Source organism: Nothobranchius furzeri, chromosome 9 (genome assembly GCF_043380555.1).
Source record: "Nothobranchius furzeri strain GRZ-AD chromosome 9, NfurGRZ-RIMD1, whole genome shotgun sequence".
Lineage (NCBI taxonomy): Eukaryota > Metazoa > Chordata > Actinopteri > Cyprinodontiformes > Nothobranchiidae > Nothobranchius > Nothobranchius furzeri.
In genome coordinates this window covers 61,548,560-61,574,057 of record NC_091749.1, presented here as the reverse complement: position 1 = coordinate 61,574,057, position 25,498 = coordinate 61,548,560, and the positions used below count along the sequence as shown (strand labels likewise).

The 25,498-nt window shown below is 42.0% G+C and overlaps 1 long non-coding RNA gene across 1 annotated transcript in view; it reads left to right on the top strand.

The window, feature by feature from the left end:
- Positions 1–22,940, top strand: part of LOC139071827 (uncharacterized) — a 133,843-nt gene extending 110,903 nt beyond the window's left edge. The window contains exons 3-4 of the long non-coding RNA XR_011521647.1: positions 21,990–22,038; positions 22,687–22,940. This is a non-coding gene — a long non-coding RNA (uncharacterized lncRNA). The remainder of the gene's footprint in view (positions 1–21,989; positions 22,039–22,686) is intronic.
- Positions 22,941–25,498: the final 2,558 nt, after the last annotated feature.

The window sequence follows — 25,498 nt, the reverse complement described above, 5'->3', positions numbered from 1 at the left end:
TGTTAGCATCTCCATCAAAGCTTAAAGTAGCACCAAGTGTATGGAACATTTTTTCAGAAAATCCAAATACTATTCTGAAGCACGGATGATACAAATATTTTAGGCATTTTTTAAAATCTATTACATAAAAGGACTAAATGCACAAAAGGAAATGCATCGTAAACTGCATGCTTCTCAGTGCCCCACGCCTTTCCAAAGTGACAGAATGAGAAGAGGAAAGTCTGCAATAAAAGCCTGGACTTAAAGTTTGCCTATTGATTAAGGATTGCATCGACTTAATGAACCTTCAACCCTCCATCAGATGACGGGCCAACATATGCACTAATCTCTGGAACGGATGTCTGGCTGTGGTTCCTTTTAAATGAATTGATCTACTCAGCTTGCCCCAAATGGGGAAATGGGCAAGTATTGATATGATTCTGGACGCTGTGATGGATGTGTGTGACTGTAAAACAAAGGCCACATGGGTCAGTAAGCAGAAATTCAGAGCAAACCTTTAATAATTGTGTGTAAAGATAAAGTGTTACATTTCAGGTGCCAAACCCTCCCTGAAAAGCACTGAAAAACAATTTAAAATTCTTATTTCTGGAAAACAGGATTAGAAAAGCCTGACAGATCTACGTCACACTGTCACTTAATTTTCACGGACTTGCCCATCTTGACTCGCGACGAGGAAGGCTGCTGTTGGTTTAGCGTCCAGGAAACTGCAGAGAACATCTGAGCTAATTGAAGCTAACGTTATCATTAGCAACTATTCCACACGGCAGAACTCCCTCAGGTTTGTTATTCGGGGAGATAAAACATCCGCATAGAGAGAGCTAGAGTCGTGTTGGTGTTATCCAATTTGAGGCGAGATGTCCAACCTGTCTGAAACTTAGCTCTGATGTGGCTCAAACTGGTGCAGTGGTGTTATTTTTTTTATTTTTTATGAAAGAGTATGATCACTGCAGATGTATCGATTAAACAGGTGTTTAACCCCTTTAAGTGTCTGTTTTTGGAAGGTTGCAGGTTCAATCCCCTCTCAGCCTGTCATTGTCATCGTGGCCTTGGGCAAGACACTTCACCCATATTGCTTGCTGGTTGTGGACAGAGGGACTGGTGGCAGCCTCGCCTCTGTCGGTGCACCCCAGAGCAGGTGTGGCTATGTTGTAGCTCATCACCACCAGGGTGTGAATGTGTGTGTGACTGTTGTTTAAGGGCCTTGATATACTTGCTGTTTAACCTCGCTTTGGCACAGGCAGGAGGCTGCGTCTTTGTTCACATACTTGCCGCTACATGACACTGCATACGTAGTACTGGAGTGTTCCACTAGGAGGTGCACTAGATAATTCAGAACAGAAAGGGAGCCGGGTTTGTGGGTACAACCAAAACAAACATGACGTCAATAAAAGAGCTCACCAACTGTTTCATTTTGAGGAAAAAAACACGGTTTCGTAGATGGTGTGAAAGACCTCCAAACCAGAGAAGAAGTCACCATGGCGAGTGTGTCACTCTCGTTTTGTCAACTCCACCTACTGGTTATTCATATATTGCAGCATTCGGGCGCATAGTTATTTTCTAGGGACGCACACAAATAACGCTTCAAATACACACAAGAAATGCATGACAGCCATTTTAAACAAGTGTTTGCGTCGTTAAACAGCAAGTATATCAAGGCCCAAAGGCATCTTAGGGGGGATCTAGGACTCTAGAAGGTGCTATATCATATACAGGCCATGTACCATTTAACTGTTTGTCGCCTGTTATAAAATAAAATTAGGAAACACAGGACAGTTTTGAAAGAAGACCTTTGAAGAATTTAATTTGAGCGTCTCAATGAATCTGTGATATTCAGACCACACGGCAACTATTAATCTGAGTTGGATCACACCCAAGGGAGATGTAGACGTCTCCACTCTCCCATCATCACCACGTTTGGTTTTTTACCTGCTGAGACAAAAGCATAGGATCATTGTTTAGCACAGGTTAGAACTTCGAACTGTTCACTTCCCACTGCAGAAAACCATTGTTCAGTCCCTCCACAATAATAAGCATGAGTGCCATGAATAATCACCAGCGTGTCAGCTAGCTGCATTGGGATCCTCAACACTGGTGAGCCTCAGATGGCATCAAATAATTTTGCCTGTCTTCCCCCCCTGAGAGCGTCGCAGCCAAGAGTGTTTGATGTCCCTTCAGTTCATTTCAACAGCAGAAAGACATTCTGGAAAAAAAAAGAAACAACCTCTTTCTTTCTCTGATCTTCTTCTGCTGAACATGGTTGTCAAATAGGTTCAGCTTTTCTTGGCAAACGGTAACAAGTCAGCTGTGCAGGTCAAAGGCATCGACACATTTGAACTCTTATTTTGTAAACCCAGGTCTTGTCACAAACTGGTTTAATGAGGAAATAATAAATCAGACATGTCTGCTGAGTTAATGCTATTCAAGATTGAGAGAAAAAGTAATTAGGTACAGGAAATTGTTCCAGTGAGGCGCTTGAATGAAGCAAAATTACCTTTTCTATTTTGTACAGATTTAACTATAGTTCTAATTTTCAAGTAAACTTGAAACTTAAGTAGATAAATGTTTATTAAATTTTAAGAGATGTTTCTGCCATTTTTTGTGAGTTTCTGTGTAAAAGTTATATATATTTACCATCTTCTTCGTTGTAGATCACATCCTTTACATCTTTTTGAAAAACTGTTTCGAAGGTCTCATTTATTTTTTTATACATTTGCTGCTGTCTCTAAAATGAATGAATGCATTGTGAGCCATTTTCTTTGGAGGAACAGCTCAGGCACTCCTGTTTCAGGAAGAGGCTAAAGGAGCGAGTAGCAGAAAACAGCAGGGTTTAACTTTTATGATATGAAACCATCTCACCTTTGATTAGCTAACAGCAATGGGACTCTTCCGCTGCCCCCATTCACTCTTGTTTTTTCTTGGGTAAACGTTTCAACATTGGTGCGTTATCTCCACAAGCCCAAATGTGTCCCCTCATGTTGTGGAGTTGCTAATGCTAATGGTTAGCTTCTACATTTAACATAGTAAGCAGTCCAATGCAGGTCAGTTCATTAAGCCAATCAGTGAAAAGTTTCTTAAATAAGGAACCCAGCTAATTGCATCAACTCAGCAACACTGTAGCCTTCGTTTTGATTCAGAAAAGAGTCAGGTTTATAAAAGTAAGAAATTATTTTATTACAATTATAACACGACAAGTGAACTTAGCATTTACTGTGAGTGAATGGAGCTAAAGGTGATGTAGGCTATGTGTCAATGCGGTGTTGGTCAGAACTTCCATTTCTCGGAGAGCTGAGTTCTGGGTGTAAAAGAATTTGGTCTGCATAAAACTATGAGGTTGATTGTTATCCTAAACCCACATCAGACGCTATCTGTGTGTCTATATTACCCGTATTCAGAGACCCTCTTGGTGGATCCGAAAGTCAGAGAGGTCGGATGACCGCTGGCACCGGAGGGCTGTAGAATACTGTGGTAGAGTACTGTGGTACTGTGGTATTTTTTCATTCTGATGTGTCTGATTGGCTGCACCTGGCGGTAAGGCGTTTCCTGTTTCCTGTTTTCAGTGTTGTACTACGTGTAGCTGTTTGGTGTTTGGGGCTCGCTAAAACCGATTTAATTTCTCTGTACTAGGATATCTCTGAGTTATTGTAGCACATAAGCACGCTAAAACACACATTTTCTGTTGTTCCACCTAGCTTTTAGGGAACCATTTGAGTTCGCACACAGTTTATTTGGTGTTGAACAGTTTGCTCGTCCAGTTAGCTTAGCCTCAGCACGGCTATGGCTACTTCTGTCTCTGCTTCTCCGTCTCCTATCTCTTGCTCTCTGTGTCAGTGTTTAGTTACTCCTCTGCCTCCTTTAGCAATAATGGTACGTGTAATAAATGTAGCATTTTTGTAGCTTTGGAGGCGAGGGTGTCTGAATTGGAGTCCCGGCTCCACGCTGTTGAAAAACCCGTAAACAGCCGTAGCTACTCAGCTAGCGCGGGGCTAACTAGTTCAGAACCACCCTGTAGCGGTCCTCCAGCAGAACCCGAGCAGCCGGGACCTCAGGCCAGCTGGGTGACGGTACGCAGGAAGCATAGAACCCAGCCTGTGGGCCACCACCAACCCGTTCACGTTTCTAATAGATTTTCCCCGCTCAGTGACGCACCCACTGACAAGCCGACTCTGATCATTGGCAGCTCCATAGTCAGAAACGTGGCATTAGAGACTCCAGCAACCATAGTTAAATGTTTACCTGGGGCCAGAGCGGGCGACATTAAATCTTACCTGAAACTGCTGGCTAAGCATAATAGCGTAAATACAGTAAGATTGTTATTCACGCTGGCGGTAACGACACCCGGTTACGCCAATCGGAGGTCACTAAAATTAATGTTGCTTCGGTGTGCAAGTTTGCCAAAACGATGTCGAACTCCGTAATTTTCTCTGGCCCCCTGCCTGATCGGACCAGTGACGACATGTTTAGCCGCATGCTGTCCTTCAACCGCTGGCTGTCTAGGTGGTGTCCTGAAAACAACGTGGGCTACATTGATAATTGGAAAACTTTTTGGGGAAAACCTGGTCTGATGCGGAGAGACGGCATCCATCCCTCTTTGGATGGAGCAGCTCTTCTTTCTAGGAAATGGCCAGTTTTATTAGTCCTCCATGACAACACAGGGTCCAGACCAGGAAGCAGAGTTGTAGTTTAACACACCCCTCTGCAGCTTCTGTACTGTTACCCACCCACTACCCCATAGAGACAGTGTCCTGCCCACGGCCAAAATCACACAGATTAAATATCAGGCTTAATAAAGCAAATCATGGAAATCTCATAAATATTAGAACAAATTCAACTGAGCAGAAAACTAGAAAAATTAAATGTGGGTTGTTGAACATTAGATCCATTTTTTCTAAGACTGTTAGTTAATGACTTGATTTGTGATAATCAGATCTCTTTGCTCTCTCTCACAGAATCCTGGCTGCAGTAAGAGGACTATGTTAGCTTAAACGAGTCGACTCCTTCAAATTATTTAAATCATCATATTGCTCGAAGTACAGGGCGAGGAGGAGGAGTAGCAACCATTTTTCATTTGGACTTATTAATCAGTCCCTTACCAATTAATAGCTACAGTTCGTTCGAACATCTTATTCTTAGTTTTCCTAATCCAGATTGCAAAACTGTGAAACCACTCTTGTTTGTAGTCTTATATCGTCCACCAGGCCCTTACTCTGAGTTTTTTGATCAGATCTCTAATTTTTTTATCTGATTTGGTGCTAAATACTGATAAGGTCATTGTAGTGGGGGATTTTAATCATGTGGACATTGAAAATGATTGCCTCAATGTAGCCTTTAGTAATATCTTAGACTCAATTGGTTTTGCTCAAAGAATACATAGCTCCACCCACTCCTACCATCATACATTAGACCTTGTGCTGACTTATGGCATAGAGTGTGAGGAAATAATCTTTCCACATAATCCAGTCCTCTCGGACCACTTTCTGATAACCTTTGAGTTTTTTATAACTGAGTCCTCGAGACATGAAAGTAAATTTCACTATAGTCGGTCTCTATCTGACAACGCAGTTGCATCTTTTAAATCAACTGTTCCATCTTTACTGTCCTCAGCATCTCAGAGGCATGTAGCAGAGGGCAATATTTTCAGTTCTAGCCCCTCACAAATTGATGCCTTAGTTCATCATGTTAATTCCTCTTTACGTGTGGCATTAGATGATGTTGCCCCTTTAAAAAAAGAAGGTAATTAGGCACAGGAAGTTGGCTCCCTGGTTTAACTCTCATTTACGAGCCTTAAAACAAAACTCTAGGAAATTGGAGAGAACATGGCGCTCTACGCACCATGAGGAGGCCTACCTATCCTGGAAAAATAGTCTTGTGCTTTATAAAATAAGCTTCAACAAACTAGAACTGCTTATTTCTCAGCATTAATTGAGGAGAATAAGCCTAATCCTAAATTTCTTTTCAGCACAGTTGCTAAACTTACACAGAATCATAGCTCTGAGCCATCTATTCCCTTAGCCCTCAGCAGCAATGACCATGGGATTTTTTTACAAGTAAAATTAATTCTATTAGAAACAAAATCTTTAGCATCCTCCCTAATGCAATTTCTTCTTCCACAGTAAGTGAGGCAGCTTCAGAGGTGACTGTAGAACCTCATCTATGCTTGAACCGTTTTGATCCAGTTGAGGTTTCAGAGTTATCAAAAATATTAGCTTCATCTAAACCTTCAACTTGCATTTAGGATCCAATCCCAACCAAATTATTTAAAGAAGCATTTCCTTTGGTTACTGCCTCCATTCTAGATACAATCAATCTATCCTTAGTAAATGGATATGTACCACAGGATTTTAAGTTTGCTGTAATCAAATCTTCACTTAAGAAGCCTTCTCTGGATCCAGATGACCCAATGAATTATATACCAATATCTAACCTTCCATTTTTATTCCAAATTCCTGGAGAAAATAGTGGACATCCAAGTATGTGAGCATTTAAACACTAAACACTGCTCTGTTTGAGGAATTTCAGTCTGGTTTTAGAGAGTATCACAGCACTGAAATTGCGTTAGTGAGAGTTACAAATGATATTCTCATGGCCTCAGATAAGAATCTTGTGTCTGTTCTAGTCTTGCTAGATCTCAGTGCTGCCTTTGACACAGTTGATCACAATGTTCTTTTAGAAAGACTTGAACATGTTGTAGGGATCAAAGGAACAGCGCTAGGCTGGTTTAAATCCTACCTGTCTGACAGATTTCATTTTGTAAATGTACATGACAAATCGTCTTCATACTCTAGGGTTTCTTGTGGAGTACCACAGGGTATAGTGCTTGGACCAATTCTTTTTACTATGTATATGCTCCCAATTGGTAAAATCATTAGACAGCATGGGATAAACTTCCACTGTTATGCTGACGCTACTCAGTTATATTTATCCATTAACCCTGATGAACCTAATCGGTTGGGTAGATTACAGGATGTCTTGAGGACATAAAAAATTGGATGACTCTAAACTTTTTGCTTTTAAATCAAGACAAGACGGAAGTTCTCATCTTTGGACCAGAAATCCAGAAAAGGAAATTGCTTAGTCAATCACCTGACCTGAATGGCATTAAATTAATCTCTGAGAACAAAGTAAGGAACCTTGGTGTTATCTTTGACCAGGACATGTCATTCAAATCCAAGGTTAAACAGGTTTGTAGGATTTCCTTTTTCCACCTTCGGAATATTGCTAAGATTAGAAGCATCCTTTCCAGGAGTGATGCTGAAAAACTAGTTCATGCATTTATTACATCAAGACTGGATTACTGTAATTCATTACTCTCAGGAAGTCCGCAGAATGTAGTTAAAAGTCTTCAGCTTGTCCAAAATGCTGCAGCTAGAGTTCTGATGAAAATTCAAAAGAGATCATATCTCTCCTGTCTTAACTTCCCTACATTGGCTACCTGTTAAATTCAGAATAGATTTTAAGATCCTTCTTCTCACATATAAAGCTCTTAATAATCAAGCTCCATCATACATCAGTCATCTGATTGTTCCATACGTTCCTAACCGAGCACTTCGCTCTCAGACTGCAGGTTTACTGGTGGCTCCCAGAATATCTAAAATTAGGATGGGAGGCAGATTTTTTAGTTATCAGGCTCCTCTCCTGTGGAACCAGCTCCCAGCCTTAGTCCGTGAGGCAGGCACTTTGTCTACATTTAAGACTAGGCTTAAAACATTTTTATTTGATAGGGCCTATGGTTAAAATCTGATAAAAGCTTAAATCTGGACAAGTGGGGGAGTAGAGGGAGGTGGAGTGTACAGTTTGTAAAGACTGCTCTCCCTTGCCCTGCCTCCAACATGCCTCCATCTAAATAGGATAGATTATCCATAGTTATCTCTGTAGTTATGCTGCTATAGGCTTAGACTGCGGGAGGATATACTGACCACTTTTCACACTCTACTACTTTCTTCTACAATCTGCTCTTTAACTGTATTATTTTCTGCAATTTCAGCTTTTAACTTTATTTTCTCTCTAAGTGTTTTTCTCCCCAGAAGAAGCTACAATAATGTTTTGCTGAGCTGTGGTGGCCTCATGGAGGGGGCCATCGTCTAGCACACTGCTGCTAACCACTTAAACATTCTTCCTCTCCTGATAATAACTTTTTGCTTTCCTTGACGTTGGATGTGCTACTACTAGTTTATCCGTTTAATTATAGATCCACTAGGATAAATACAATAAAGTTTATCTCTCACCAAATAGAATATTTACTAAGAAATCACAATATAACTATAGACACATTACTTTGTCTGTGTGTGTGTGTACGTGTGCGTGTGTGTGCGTGCCTGCTCTGTCTTCTCGATCCCCAGTGAGTCGTGGAGGATGGCTGCTTATACTGAGCCAGGATTCTCTGGAGGTTTCTTCCTGCTAAAAGGGAGTTTTCCTCTCCACTGTCGCTTTACGCTTGCTTAGTATGAGGATTGCTGTAAAGTCACTGACACTAGTCAGTGACTTGATGCAATTTGCTGGGTTCCTTATGTAGGAAACATTATTTCTGATTGGCTTAATGAACTGACCTGAATTGGAATGTTTATTATGTGAAGTGCCTTGAGACGACTCTTGTCGTGATTTGGCGCTACATAAATAAAATTGGATTGAATTGAATTGGTACCGATCCTTTCAGTTCAGAGATGTCTCTGGTCACGGCAGATGGATGGAACCGAGCGTCTGGGACTCTTAAGGAGTCTAAACAATATCAGCTTTGTTCTGCAGGAACTGTTTGCTGTCTCAGCTTTGTAGGTGCAAAAAGGTTTTGATGTCGTGTCAAGATCTTTGATGGTTGAAGAGGTTTGGCTACAGATGGCCGGTCTGAAGCTTTCTCTAGAACTGAAGAAAAACTCACTGATCTAGTTTTAAGGAATTGATATTATGATTTTGTAGCCAACCAAAAGTTGACAAGTTTGAGGGTGTTACCAAGAATCTCAAACATGCCTTCATTGATCCGGAGGCTCTGATCTGGGTAAAAGGTTAGTTATGTGTCATGGATTTAACTTAACCATACTTGTTATTGTGTGGAGCAGGTGTGAGGACCTTGACGTCAAAACATGGTGAACACATTGCAAGTTCTAGACACATAACATAATATAACATCCATTCAGTTGTCACAGATTAATGAAGCATTTCATTATACTATGATTATTATAAATAGTAATAAACAAATGTTTATTTAATGAGTATCTAGATTATAAGTCATAGAAGGAGTTCATACTGATGTATTAAATTATTCTTGAATTTAGGCAGCTGATTCGAGCTGGATCTTCTTTCTTCTGGAGGCAGACAGATGGACCTTGGGGAAAGAAAGTTATTGTTTATCTTTCAGACTAGCAGAGTCTGAATCCCAGCTGGTGTGAAGCAGACTCATTTAAAGGCAACACAAGCAATGTTGTGTCTCCTTTCTGACCAGATGTTGAATAGATGGTGAAAGGTCAGACAGAGCCTAAACTGACCATTGCTGGTCCCTACACTGACTAGTGTCAGTGTCATTACAGCAATCCTACTAAACGAGCATGCAACGACAGTGGAGAGGAAAACTCTCTTTTAACAGGAATGCTCATTTATGTGAAATAAAAGGGACTGGCCTTTTCGGCATTTCCTTGTCTAATTTCTGTTTAACGCTAATGCAGGAAATTAGGGTAGAAGACTATTTTTACGTTCATCATGCATGTGAAACTCAACATGACTCATCATATTTCACAAAGAATGTATTTTACATTTCTCAGCGAACCTGCACTTTAACATCTATCAGGATTCCTTATAGCTAGCAGCTTGTTTCAGTGAGTCCAGAGATCACTGCCATCACCCTAAAATGGCTACAGTCTTCAGAATATCATAGCAGCTCATGCAATGCCAGTTTAAGAACATTTTCCCTGAAGTCAATTTTTCATTTTGTGATCACCGATTATTGTCCGGGATCAGGTCACTGGGGCCGCAGTCCAAGAGCAGAGGCTCAGACTTCTCTGATCCCAGCCACTGGGGCCAGCTTCTCATGAAGAATCCCAAGGTATTCCTTGGCCAGACGAGAGGCAGTACCTTAAGCGTGTCCTGGGTCTTCCTTGGGTCCTCTCCCTGTTGGACGTGCCCGGTGTAGGTACCGGATCGGCTCAGGGTCCAGCGTCTGCCAATGTATTCTTAATCTAGTTCTTTCAGTTACTATCCAGAGCTTCTGACAATAGGTGAGGGTAGGAAGTCCTCCACTTGAGGTAGGACCTCATCCCTGATTTGGAGAAGGAATTTCCACCCTTTTCCAATTCAAGACCATGGTTTTGGATTTAGAGGAGCTGATTCTAATCCCAGCTGCTTCACTCTCGGCTGCGAACCGCTTCAGCGAAAGCTGGAGATCACGGTCTGATGAAACAAATAGAACCACATCATTTGTAAAAAGCAGAAACCTGATCCTTCAAAACGGATCCCCTTGACGCCTTTGCTGTGTTATGAGTTATGAGCAGAATTGTTCCAACTCTAACTGGAAACAAACCTGACTTACTGCTGGCAATGCGGACCAAGCTCTGACACTGGTCATTGGTTTTCATTTACATAAAATTCTGTGTAAATGAAATCCAGCATAACTAACTGGTCCATCCAGGAGTCACATCTGACAGTTATTTATTTGTTAATTTAAGTAGAAAAAGCCAAATAATACCTAGATGTAAAGGTAATTTAATTTATTTTCATGTCAATTTTTCTGCAGTTTTGCGCTGTCGCAGCTCAGTGTGATACTGGACTTAATGTGAAAATGATCATTTTCAGGTAATTACAGTAGATTTCTAGTTGTTCCGATACTCATTGTGATCTAGTTTGTAGAAGACCTCATATAAGGCTAAAAAGGTTGATCAAGATCTTAGTAGTAAAAACACCTCTTGGCGAGTTTGGGAACACCCTCACAAAACCGAGATCATTAGGGTCTTTTTGGTGCACCAAACGTTATTGACTCCTGGAAAGAGTTAGGTTATGATTCACCTGACATTTAGGAGGCTATCCCTGATGCTATAAACTCTCCTACACGCAAACGGAAACGTGCAAGGATCGCTTAATGAGCTGTTGCCAATAAACCTAAAAGATGCATAAAATTGGAACTGCCATTGTTGAACACCTGGACTTGGAGAGTCTGAAATAGAAACTGGCAGAAGTCAGTTCCACTCTGTAATGAAACATCTGGTTGATGGGCCATTAGCAGCTCTCCTTTGTTTTCTGTTTGCTTTGGGTACAGCATTATGCATGACTACTTCAGGTGATGCAATGATTTGGCCTTGTTTCCCTTTAGGAGATAATTTAGGTCACAAACTACAGAATAAGAATTACAACCGTGAGACAAACCCAGTCAGCTGTATGTGAATAGTGGCTGCTAAAGAAAAATAACACAAAGGAACATTTTTTACCAGGGTTTTGGTAAGCAATATTGACATAGGCTCTTTGTTTTATCAAACATTCTGGTAGAAATGTCTCATTTAATGACATTTTGTGTTTATATTGCACAATATTCCATCTTTGAAATCATTCAATGGTTGTAATACTGTCCTTTACCACTTTGCTAGTACTTTGGAAGCCATTAAAGAATGTACTTTGGTGTAGAATGTGAGATGTGTGTGTGTGTGTGTGTGTGTGTGTGTGTGTGTGTGTGTGTGTGTGTGTGTGTGTGTGTGTGTGTGTGTGTGTGTGTGTGTGTGTGTGTGTGTGTGTGTGTGTGTGTGTGTACACTTGTGTATTTTTAAGTGGAACCATTTTAACTTTAAGCTGTAGTGTGACATTTTTACATTAGGGGACATTTTGTTGGTCCACACAAGGTAGAGCACCCTAAAACTTGGTTTTAGAGGTGTGGTGCGAGTCAGGGTTAGGAATAGAACCCCAATGGTTAAGGTTAGAGTTGGGGTATGGGTTCGGCATAGTGGAGTTACTAAAATCAATGGAAGTCAATAGAGGTCCACACACACATATAAATACGTGTGTGTGTGTGTGTGTGTGTGTGTGTGTGTGTGCGCGCGCGCGCGCGCGTGCGTGTGTGTGTGTGTGTGTGTGTGTGTGTGTGTGTGTGTGTGTGTGTGTGTGTGTGTGTGTGTGTGTGTGTGTGTGTGTGTGTGTGTGTGTGTGTGTGTGTGTGTGTGTGTGTGTGTGTGTGTGTGTGTGTGTGTTTTCCAGTGAGGGCATCTTGGGATGCAAGCCCTGTTCACAGTGATGTCACGCGTACTCTCCACGGACTGGCTGAATAAGACGAACAACAGAATTTGAACTGAAGAGATCAATTATAGATAGAAGAAAATGAATGGGAAAAGTAATTTAATTTATTATTGACTTGATGTCTTATATCATGTAGAAAAGCAAATGAAAAATTAGATTGTGCTTTTGGATGAAGTTTGATTTAAAGGTCTTTAAAATTATATTTAATTAGACAAAGGGAAACGTGTCATGGGTATATGAAGTTTTACTGGGGAGCTTAAATTAATGATCACATTTGGGGATGTAGAGAATAATGTGCCAGAGTAAACCTTCTGCCATCCCTTTTGTCACATTAGATGGACAGATTGGACTAAATATTATTTTTCTTGTTTCCTTTACTGTTGGGGGATTTCTGGTTTCCTATCTACTCACCAAGAAATTCCAGCTAAAAGTTTTCGATAAAGAAATAGAGAATATTTCATTTTACTCAACACATTGAAGTCCTCTTTCTCCTATGTGTTATTGAAATAACTCTGGTAGAATTGCAAGGTTGGTCAGTTTACATGAAAAGTGGGGGGTGAGCGCTATAATATATTGTCTGGGGAAAGTTCAGTCAAGTGGCAAAATCCATGGTTGTCTTTCAAACTGTCTCCACATGCTATTGGACAAAAACAATGAGACATACTCACCGCTACAGATGTCAGTCAACGGCGTGGTCCGACCATCGACATATACATTTATGGACAATGGGGTTCCATAGGCTCCAATAACACGTTTTTGAGGAGAAATGGGAGGTAGCCACCACCGCCATTTTGAACGTGTCACAGGTTCCGTCAAGCCCAGACAATTCCACAAAAGGGAAGAGGGGTGGAGATGAGGGTGGGGCTGTAAGGCTGGGATCGACTGACGACACCCGGTGGAACTAGCTACAAGCTAGTCCGAAGTTAATCCAAAGCTAACGCGGAGGTGGGAGCTAAGCTAATGGAGGTAGCTACCTAGCTACAACCGGAGCTAACTCTGTGGAACACCAGCGACCTGAAGCTCACACGGAGTTTGTGTGGAGGTTTGAGGCACTTTTTCATGAAAACTATCCTTCTGTGAATAAAAAAGTATTAAATCGGTAAGTTTATAAGTTATTTCCTTAATATAAATATATTTTCCTTTGAGCAAGTTTTCAATATTTTTAACATACCGTATTTTCCGGACTATAAGTCACTCCAGAGTATAAGTCGCACCAGCCATAAAATGTATAATGAAGAAGAAAAAAACATGTATAAGTCGTACAGTACTATAAGTCGTATTTTGGGGGAAAATTGTATTATTTTGTCTTACAAAATCTGAGACCAAGCATTTCACATTGCGACAAGTACCGGTAACAATAACAAAATAAACAACGAGGGCGCTGCAGCGCGCCATGGTCTCCAGTAGAGGATGGCGGTGTTTGAAACCCTCCCAGTGGGACATGGGTGCTTATTCCTGGGTCGGAGCTGGCCCGCAGCAGCGCACCACAGGCTGCAGCAGGTGATGGCGGGGCAAAGGAGCTGAAACCTGGGCCAAATCCAGTGTGCAACAGGCTCCAGCAGGTGATGGCTGTGTGGTTTTTATTCCCAGCGGGGCAGGGGAGCTCATTCCTGGTCCAGAGCCGGCCCACAGCAGCAGCACGGTGTAGCCTACATAATTTGGTATATATATCGCTCCGGAGTGTGAGGCCTAGTCCACACGTAGCCGTGTTTTTTTAAAGGCGAATATCCGCCCCTCCAAAAACTTGCATCCACACCACCTTGTATAAAAAAAAAACTCTGTCCACACGTACACGGATAAGTACGTTGTTAAGGACATGCCAGACCTGTAGGCGGCAGTACTTCCCCCGTTCGTCCTTCGTCTGTGGTCTTCCGCAAGGAGCAGTAATTCCGCTTGCAAAAACAAACAAGCAAAAAGCGCTTGGACAATTGATAAAACGAGCGCAGCTCTGAGGGCATCCATGCTGTCGGCTAGTGTAAACACAGGTCGCACACGTGATGTCAGCATTTTTTTGTCGCGGAAAGTGACGTTGCGGACCTTAAAACTCCGGTTTTGTCTGTCCACACGCAGACACCCAAAACGGAGAAAACGCAGATCTTCACTTTGGCCGGAGTTTTTAAAAAGATCCGTTTTCGTGTGGATGACAGGCCAAAACGTAGAAAAATATCTACGTTTTGGCAGATCCCCGGCTACGTGTGGACAGGGCCTAAGTCGCAGGACCGGCCAGACTATGAAAAAAAGTGCAACTTATAGTCCGGAAAATACGGTAGTTATTAGTATTTGAGATAAATTAGCAGGCCAAATACATTTCATATATTTCTAAACTTAATACTTGTTTGTATCTTGTACAGCCAAGTAGCCTTTATTCTGGACTCAGTACAATTCACCAAAAGTAAAGAGACATTATTCAGATGAAGTAAGCATAAGATAACTTACTGGAAGAAACTGAATTATTATCATGAGAACCGGAACAAGACAGCCTGATAACAGTCATGTGAAAATAATTAAAAAGTATGTATGTATAATAGAAATTAAAAAATATATTAGAATTAGTGTAACTCACTGTGATCCAAACAATAGATCATCCATAGCTGATTAGCAATCATGAAATGAGGTCTGGGAGTTTTTAAGTTTCATTCTTTTATTACATTTTTTTCTGAGATCTGTTAAAAGGTCACCATGGCAGCCTGTGTGTCTTCAACATCAGCTACACAAAGCAGCATGTGTAAGTACCAAGTACCTGTCTTGACCACTTCATGTATGGTTTTGTACTTTAAACAGCTAGGCCAAGCCTGTTATTTTTTTCTCCATAGCCATTTGGATCATTGGAGACAGCTACGTGAGGCGTGGTGCCCAGAGAGCTGCAGAGACCCTCGGAGACAACCTTGGTCTCCCTGACGTCCGTGTCTCCTGGTTCGGTTGGAGCGGACTGAGGTGGAAAGACCTTCTCCCCTTCTTTTTCCACTCCCTGTGAGGAAGAGCAGCTCCTGATGTCCTTCTCATCCACTGTAGCGGCATGACATGACCTGCACCGGCTTCACCTTCTACACCCTCATATGATGATCATCATGTCATCCATCACCCAAAGGTGTAGATGGCGGACAGGTGTAAAACCTGCTAAAATTGAGAAGGCCAGGAGTTTTGTCAACAGTGTTATGACTACATTTATCTCTAGCTTAAATGGTGCCATTGTTGTGCATCCCTCACATCAGACAAGACAGTCCAGGGGCATTTTTGTCAGACAAAGCTCATTTCACAAATAGGGCAAATGATTTTTTTTAAACTAATATTGCTGATTGTCTTAATCAAGAATCAAGTAGCAGTAGAGAAGAGTGGAGATTTCCAGCTGAGAGAGTTTGGAAAACAGGAGTCTGAAGGACCTAAGTGAAGTTGAAAGGTGAATGAGACGGAGAATGGTGTAGTGTGGAATGTTGCTCAGAACCAGCAAATCCGAAGAAACGATTAGTTCTGGTGGGAAATGAAAGTGATGTCTTCGCGCTAAGCTTTGGTTAGGAGATTCATAAACACATTCAACGCCATTCTATCAGTCTACGTACCCTTAGCGGAAGTTCCCGTCTAGATCAGGAGGTATAGAGGTCCAGCTTGACTTTTGTGGAGTCGAAGATTGTAGAAACAGCCGCGGCAGCCGACCACCAGTCTTGAGATACTTCCGGGTCACAACAGTTTATCGGCATCTAACAAGACCCAAAACGGGGTCGTGATGGTTCAGCTGTTATTCTGAAAGGAACCATTACAGCAGGTGGGACAGCAACAGGTTTATCCAGGTTGTCGTTGGTTCTTTCGGCTGAAGATGAAAGTTACGGATTGACCACTCCGACAACTTCTCTCGAACGCTTTAAACTGGCGTTAAAGATGACGCGGGCATAGTTTTATACTTCGGATGTTTTGGTTTATGGTCGAATGAAAAGATGACAGATTTACCTAACACCACCAAAGCCACGCCTCCATCAGATCTGCCAGATTCTGATTGGATCAGTAAAAGCAATGTGTCGTCTCTTAACGCTACGTGAGATCAGTCCTAGTGGAAACATTTAAAGTCATATTACTTATATTCTACAGGATTATAATAAAGTAATTAATATTTAGATTTCATAGATTGGTCACATCTTATTATTGACTAACACTTTGTTTGATTAGCTTTATTAAAAATAGAGTTCTTTGATATATTAAAAGGAGAGAGTCCTTTTCTTCATTCTTCTCTTGAGCTGGAAAGGAACAGTTTAGACGCAAATGCATGACCTTGAGGCCATATCTCATGCAGATTAGTTCTGTGTCAGAGGCATCTGTGGAGAGAGGGTAAATGACCTTCGGTGGAATAGCACCTCCATGACGTTACACTGCTCCGTATCTGCCGCCAGATATCCTCAGCTCTATATGTTTTTGAGGGAGCAATGGCAGCCTCCTGACCAATCACAAGCTTACGTTCTCCATCTCGTTGGACGGATGTTTAGAAAAGAGAGCTCGACTCCATTTGCCCTTGCGAGCCTGCTGGAGAGCCCTTGCAAGGACGGATAATGTCATTGCATGCATCCGTCGGAGAATGAGAAGTATAAATTAGGATTTAGAGATGATGTGAGAAGCTCCATCATGAGGGAGGGGCTCGGAGGAGACCAGCTGCTCCTTCACATTGAGAGGAGCCAGTTGCAGTGGCTCAGACTTCCAGTTAGGATGCCTCTTTTATGTTTTTTATGTTATGTTTATGTGCTTAGCAGACGCTTTTACCCAAAGCGACTTACAAATTTTTTTTAACCTATAGGGCATGTTGTGATCTGTGGGGGAAACCGGAGTACCTGGAGAAAACCCACGCACGCATGGGGAGAACACGCAACTCCACGCAGAAAGGCCGCAGCCGAGTTTCGAACCTGCAACCTTCGTGTTGCGAAGCAACAGTGCTAACCACTGCGCCACCATGCAGTCCTCCTGGATGCCTCCCTGGTGAGGTTTTCCAGGCATATCCAAATGGGAAAAGACCTAAAGGAAGAACCAGGACATGCTGGAGGGACTATGTCTCAGCTGCATGGACGTTGTTTTGACATTAGAAGTGGGGGGGGACACAACCGGCATGAGGACCGGAGCAAGGATAGTTACAGTAAGTATTCAGAAATAGGTAATATGTCATTGAAAACAGGCTTCAACACATGGGGTTGTCTTCCGCTTGGTCCTAGTGCTCAACCAGTTGGTGTTTCTCAATGCCAAGGAACCTTGCCTTGATGTCTTGGCCCCGCCCCGGTTGCCTATGACAGTGGTTCCCAAACTTATCTAGCCACGCACCCCCTTCTATGTCCCGACCATGTCGACGCACCCCCCAGCCCCCACATCAGGGCATGTATATATATATATGTATATATATATATATATATATATATATATATATATATATATATATATATATATATATATGTATATAATCAGGCGTCAGGCTAAACTGACAGGGTTAAAAATTATGATCGACCTTTTTCCCATCACTTTCATTTTTTAAATAGTAATTAAAAAGTATTCGATACCATTACAATTTCCTTTGATTTCATTTTAAATAAATATTTAGAGTGCCCAGGTAGCACATAAAAAATGCAATTTAATGGTTTTCTTAAAGTAGGAACGTTTAACCTGTGCGGCCAGAGTGCTCTCCTTCCTTCTGCTCTGCGTAAACCTGAGCTGATCACCTACTTGTGCGTAATCAAATGTCTATAGGGGAAAAGATGGAAAAGATATTTTGCCTCAGACCGACTTATTGCTGTTTTATAGTGTGGCTGAATCTGCGATCCGCTGCCATGCGGACTGGAATAACAAATACTGCAGTAACATGAGATGTGGTCAGGTTCAGAGTTACTGGCTGGAGTGGACCTGACTTTAATACGTCATTCCAAAATAGAAGCTAATATCTTTATTTGACCTGGAATGAAAAATGTTGTTATAAAACCTCTTGAAAGTTTTTATCACAGAGGAGGCAGCGCTCATTTCTGTCTTCAGTCTGACGGCGCGCCGGAGTTTGCGCATCGTGCACGCTTATTGAATCTGTGTGTGTGTGTGTGTGTGTGTGTGTGTGTGTGTGTGTGTGTGTGTGTGTGTGTGTGTGTGTGTGTGTGCGGCACAGCTCCATGAGCCGCTCAAGTCACCGCGTCTCGTTATTGGCGCTATTTAAACCAGTGTTACTTCTGCCCAGCCCTGATGTGCTCACTTGTGCACCCGTGAGCCATGGTTCCGCTGGAACGCGTCTGACCTCTGACAGATGCACTCTGAACTTCAGATCTTCAGCGCGCTGTTAATAGCCTGAATGAGAATCATTTCTTGATTTATTTTCTTACATCCACAATGTTCTGTGTGTGAGGTTTACAATGTCAGAACACTTGCATGAGACAGGGTGTTAACTACAATCTGCCAGAATGACTCGCCACCTTCAGATTCCTCCAACAACATTAAAAATGATCAAATACGGAACATATCGGCGTGCACAGGCCAGAGTGCTGAAGCTCGGCGCATTGTTATTATGAAGCTAGGGCACAAGTGGAGGACGCACGCGCAAAATATACTTGTTTTCAATTACATTTATTGTGCCCACTTACTTTTTCTTAGGCCCACCCACAAATGAGTTTCTGGCTACGCAAATGGTGACATATGACAGACTTCTCTGAGCTCCGCAGCCATTACACTTTTCACCTCACGCACCCCTTAACGGCAGCTCACGCACCCCCAGGGGTGCGCGCACCACACTTTGGGAATCCCTGGCCTAGGAGATACGTCATCGGGAGCCGCCAAGACGTGTTCCAATGTTCATGTTCTACCGAGGCGTGTGTTCTCCGTTTGTTAGCTGTTTTGCTAGCTGAGCAAGGATACACAGGAGGTGTCAGATTTTTTTTTTACTACTTAACTAACCCGCTTTGTCCATTTAAAGCAGGGGTGCCGTACAAACGATAAACAAAGATTGAGTCAAACCAAGAGAAGTAGAAAAACCACATGGGCCCAAGCTTTAGGAAAATACTGAGAGGAGGCTTGTTATCATTTAGACAATTAGTCAACAGAAATCACCTAAATGGTTCTTCTTCGTGTCTTTTGAAAATAGTTTACAAAATGATCCCTTCCTTTCAGCTGAGCCTGCTGTGGTGCACTTCTCTTCACAGAACTATAACCACAATACCAACATTGTGTTTTCTTGCACATTAAAAATATGAAAGAGTTTGTTTCCACCTTTAAGCTCCCAGGTCTCTGGTAGAGGTCCTGAGATGGAAGTGAAAGTGCACACACCTACCCACACAAGAATAGGTGTTCTCATAGTGCACAAAAAATCTCAAACGACTAAAAAAGGGCAGGTGTTCCAATTAGCAAATCTGAACGAGGTGTGTAATGGGAGCAACAAAACAAAAAGCTACCAACAAAACCTGAAACACAAACGTACACAGATCACTAACCCCCCCCCCCCCATACAACATTTCTGTTTTTAGATCTATAACACAATGCTTTTTTTTTCTGATGGAGTATCTGTTCTGTCTTTGTTTGGTTTAGTCGTCTGCTTTAATTTATTCAGTTGTTTTATCATTGGGAAAAAACAGGTTCAATACTGAGTTAAACATTTGGTTTCAAGGCTTGAAAAGTAAATACTCAAGGTCACGCAGCAGCCTCAAGAAAGGGAATACAGATCCTAATTAGGCAGAAAAGTCTCTAAAGTTGGATTTCACTTTCTGCTTTGCACCAACTGTGATGTAAAAGAAGCCATGGGACAAATAGGGAGGAGAGGGGAGGAGCACAAGTGGGATAGGAGAGCGGAGGAAAGACCGGGGAATTGTGGAATAATTTATACGTGAGTCTCCAATGGCAACTTTTGGATGCTGTATCCCTTTCGATTGTGTCGCCGGGTGTCTGGAGAGGCAGAATGCAAATGGAGTAGTTTTCTAGGTGAGGCTGGGCGCAGTCACAGGCCCATGTTGGGACTTGGTTATGCAGTTGCTAAACAAGTGCTCTTTCTCATGCTTGCCCCTGGGGCTGAGCCTTGTGAGTCCTATCATCTGCAGTGTTGTTACTTTTGCAAAAATACTCAAGTTTGCAGCTAGTATTTATAAGATAAAAGACCCACTTCAGGGAATGTCAGAATTAGTAATTTTTCTTCCAATTAATTTCTGTTGCAAGTGCCGCTTCATGGACCCTCTATGAGCTCCCTTGTGGATTGATTTGGTGCACAGCCTTTTTTTTTTTTTTGGTCTGTACGACAATCAGTGCGTCAAAACTGAAGCTGTGTGTAATTGTTTCTTTTCTTTTCATGTTTGCTTCAAAAAAGCAGCAACAACAAGGAGGTTTATTAAAGAGACGATGTGTAGTTTTTACTGTTAATCTCTGGAAATATCCATCGAAATGTTGTTGAAAACTAATTAAACATGCCCAGTTTTTGAAAAATGTTGGCGTCTTTGTAGCATATAACTATAAAAATTATATCTAAAATATTTGGGAATGGTTCTAAGTTTCTGGGCAATGCCATGTTGTGGGCCATTCCCATCTGTACCGGGTCGGCCCGGGCTGGGTAGCCCCAGACGGCCCCAGCCTGGCCTGGTTGATTCCACACATCCTTGTCTTAAGCCCATGTGGGCTGATTCTACCCACCAATCAGAGGCTTGCTCTAATGGAAGGTGTGAATTTGCTGTCAGCAGTGGGTGTGTTGGCCCTGGTCGGCCTGAAGCAGACCCCCTCGAGAAGAGGGCTGAGAATGAGCCTTGGTTGGCCTGGAAAAATACCAGGCCACCCAGATATGTAAACAACCTACGCTACCCGGCCCGGGCCGACCCGGTACAGTTGGGAATGGCCCATTAGATGCCATGTTTCTTTCTACAGGAGCCCGTGCGGTCAAAATGCATTTACTGATTTGTAACAAACGGTTACAAAACTTTCGTCATTCATAAACGTTGTTTTACACATTCACCTCATTTGTTGCCAGTGATGAAAGGGAGTCTGATGTGTTTGTTGTTTTGCTGTAGGTTGTTTTTGATCCTAATAGCCGTCCGTTGCGTGCAATGATTTAGGTATGCACTGCCCCCTATCGCCAGAGACGATACACATTGTCACGTTAAAGTAACCCAGAGCTGTTTCCTGCTCCCCCGCCCTACTGCTTTAAAGTGGAATTACAACTGTCGTAAACAACCCTGTTTCAGCCTGCTGTAGCTAGCGCTAGCAACAAGCTAACAGTAGCATGAGCCAACCAATACTAAAATAAAACATGAAGTAAAAAGATCCACACTGTTGGAAAAAATAGTATTACTTACAAGTCCAGTAGTAGGTCACCATGAGTCTGTGATTTTGTGGCCTCTTTTAGCTCTCTCAAACGTAGGTCATACCAATGTGTACTCCGGTTTTAGCTTTTTGCTTCGCCTCCAAAGACGTTACTCCTACTTTTACTTCAAGGCTTTGCCATAGTGCCAACAGACAAAGCAAACTGCTTTTTTTTTCTTGTGCTTTTTATTGGCTATCAGTGAGCAGGAAATGCTAAATGCTAGCATAACAGCTAACAGCCGTAAAGCAGGTAAAGAGTGCCCCCAGGACACCTACCTACTCCACAAAACTGTCTAGTGTGTTTTTGGGTCAGCAGATGCCTGCAGAGTGGTGTCAAAGATGTAAATAGTCAAGTTTCTAACTCAATAGTCACTGTTATCAATGTTAAAGTTCTAGCTTAAAGTTTAAAAGCATACTTGTTACTTTAAGGTTTAGATTCCTCATTTGTTGTTGAATTTGTTTCATCATTAAACCTTTAAGATCATTTTGTGCTTCTGCTTTCTTTTTCTTAATCTCAGAAGGGCTTCCACAGAAGCAAGAGTCCTTGGTGAATTAAGAAATACTGTGGTGAGTAATTGACAAAAATCATTGAAATGTGAAGATAAAATCTTCATTATAATTGAATGTGAAGCATCATTTATCTATAGATTCGCAGCAGACTACTTTATTGAATTGCTTTGCTGCGCCTGAAGTATGCTTTAATAAAATGACCTAAATTCATGTGGAGAACATAAAAATCTGAGCGTTTGAGTCCATGATGGGAAGTTTAACAAATTCCCTAATCATGGAAGTTCAATACTTAAATTTCTCTTCGCTGTGCAGAAGGGAGAAGCTGCATGTTTTCAGGCAGTGCTGCCTGCAGCCCTGGAACAGAATAAGGTGCTAATAAAAAATGTGTGACTCTACTAATGAATACAATTCTGCAGTTCTGCAACTCAAGCACTCAATTATCATAAGACATTCGCTAATGTGCTCATTCAAATGGGCAACACTTTGCTTGGAATAAACTGCATGGCTTAATGACTTGAGAAAAAGAGCTTGATGACATCCAGCTCTCTTATCAACACTTCCCCATGACTGGCACAAGAGATGGTGGGTGGATATGATCAGACTGGCCCGTAAATGAATCCATTTAATATTCATCGGTGTCTAATATGGCTACAGAATCACTGAAATGCACCAGTTATCCGTCAACTCTTCGTATTTTTTTTACAGCGATCCATCCACATCCGAGCTCAGACCAAGGAAATCGGAACGGAAGTTGCTCCTTCAGAACTGAGTGAGGGGATGTGATGCCACTGCTCTTTGTCTGAACATCTGCTTGTGAATGGGGAGGAAAAGAATAAAAGCATTACAGAATATTTTCGAGCACCTTTTGCTCTCAGTCTAAAATAGGTCTAGTCTGACAGCAGACATCAAAGTAAGTCATTATGGCGGTATGTGATCCATCCATTAGCTGCACGCTCAACTTCCACAGCATTAATTGCTCTTTCTGCTCGTGCATGCGTGCACACCTTTTTGTGCACGTGTGCCTGTGTGTGTGCGAGCGGTGTGGATGTATGTGCCCTTGCACATGTTTAAATGGCAAGTTCAGAAAAGTAGAGGTGTAAAATGAAACCCCTCAGTGCAGTGGCATGCAGATGATGTGCTTCAATGGCCTGCATGGCTGATCTTTGCTCCATTGTAATTGAATAACCTACAGAAAACTCATCAAATTCCCACTTTGCTGTTCCCTCTCTATGTAACATGTAAAAAGTCCTCTTGTAACTACCTGGGAGAGCAACCCATCAACAGCTGTTAGTGCTGACTTGAAGGTTAAATATTAGGAAGGAATCCAATTTCTCTTGTCTATTCAGCTCAGCGGTGTGTTAGATTGCAGCTGGACTGTGCTTACGGAGTGTGGGATATGAAGTGGGCTAATCAATCCCCTCTGCTTCATTCTCAAATTCCTCTCATATCAGGTCCCTGCCCCCCGGGCAGGCCTTCTGCTTTCCGAAAGCCAATTCCACACGAAATAAGAACTGTGACCTGCAGCTAGAGGGTGAAGTTGAGTTTTCCCTTCATGATTAATCTCTTCTTGGGTGGTTTTCAGAAAAGGAAGGGGGGGGGGGGTGAGAGAGAGGGAGAGAGAGAGAGAAAGAGAGAGACAAGGTGGAAAAAAATAAGAAAACATGCAAGTCCCTGCCTTGTGACCTGCAACTTTTTTTTCTCTCTCTGAATGAGCTGGGTGCACTGGAGCCTGCTTATCTCCTGAGAGAAAGACAGAATTCATTTTTTGACAAGGTTTCATGTTGACATTGAGAAAATAAACTAGCTGATTGTCAGATTAAACCCAGACCGTCATAATTATCATCTGAACTGTGGGGATGATGGAAATTTTTTGCAGATTTATTTTTCACCCCAAAGCTTTGTGTTTGAAGTAGTTGGGTCTAAATCATTAAGGCTGCTTCATGGTTTCAGAAACAACACGGAACCAGGAAAACTTAGACTTCCTTCTGACATAAGAGACCATGTGACCTCAGACATAATTAAGCATGTAAATGTAAAAAAAAAACAAGATTAAAGGTGCCTGAAACAGATGAGTGCGCCTTTTCTCATCGAGCAGATGGGTTGCCATAGTTAAAGGGTGAAATTATATAACCTTAAAGTGCCAGTATCACATTGTTACAGGTTATAATGGCATCTGTCACTAAGAGTGGACCTGTCAGACACTACTTTCTTGCCGTTGAATTGCTCTTAATGGCTGTGTCTCCTGGTTCTGACTCGCTTTTAGACGCAGCGTGATGTCTGTCTTAGGAACAGCAACGCGGAAGGCATTCGGCTAAAAAGAGATGGACCATCTCGTGGACCTTTTTATTCTCCCTATACCGTTGTCCATTGTCCAATGAGTCTTATCATCTTTGTTAAGGGGAAATCTCCAGGGCTTAAGTGCTAAATGGTCAACACTGAAAGCTGTGGAGTAGAAGGAAGGCTCTACTCTCTTGGACCCTAGAAGGCCTCTAGAAAAGTTTACATTTTTAATGTTGTAGCGATGATACCGCATTCATTGAACATGTTTACTCCCTCATCTGGTAAATTTTTAAAGAGTGCAAATCATTTGTACAAAAGGCGGCCCATTTGCCCACCTACCTGGCAAATTGGTTGAGAACATCAAAGTTCAATCTTTCTCTGAGTGTTTGTATTGTTTGTGTCTTTTCCCTATCCAGGAGGGCACTTATAGAAGTGCTCTTTCGCATCAGAGATGAGGTATGTTGACCCAAGGGAAGTGTGTAAAAGTGGGTTTTATAATATTTGGGGGACCAAATTCCTACAGTTGGAAGTACCTCTACGTCAAGCTAAACAGTGGGCATGGGCCTTAACACACACACTAATGGAAGACTGAAGTAGCATGCAGCGTCGGAGTGCAAATTTGGGTTGAGGTAAACAAGTTCCTACCCACGCCTGGTCCAAAGGTCTGCAGGGTTTTCATTAAAGATTCATCATTTTCCCCCACCAGTTCTTTTTATTTTAGTTCCTTTGTGTTCAAAGCTGCTATCAAACCTTATTTAATCAGCTGAAGCAGCAAAATGTCTAAACTTTGATATTAATTTATGAAACAACAACAGAAACAGTCGTGTAAAAAATTAAAATAAAACATTCTCATTTGTGCCACAAAAGGTGAAAGAGTGTTAAGAGATGGTAACCCAGTCTATTTTTTATGTCTTTGTTCTGGTGCTTCACAGTCAGAGATTGAGGATAGTTCAACTTGATGCCAAAATGTTAAAGAGGGACTAGCCAGTTTTGGCTAGCTTTTAGCACCCCCCAGTGTCCGTTTGTAGAACCAAAAGCAAAACCTATCTCCTTGCAGTGCGTTCATCTTTTTACCACCTCAATCTAACAGCTGAATTGTCTCCCCAGCCTTCCTTAGTGTCTACAGGAGTGATCCATCACTAAATAAACAAATAAGCTGTGTTCATGATCTAAAACATGCAAGAAATGTGCTGGAACTAGACTGCAGCGCCAGGTATGTCAGCTTCATTTTCTGTAA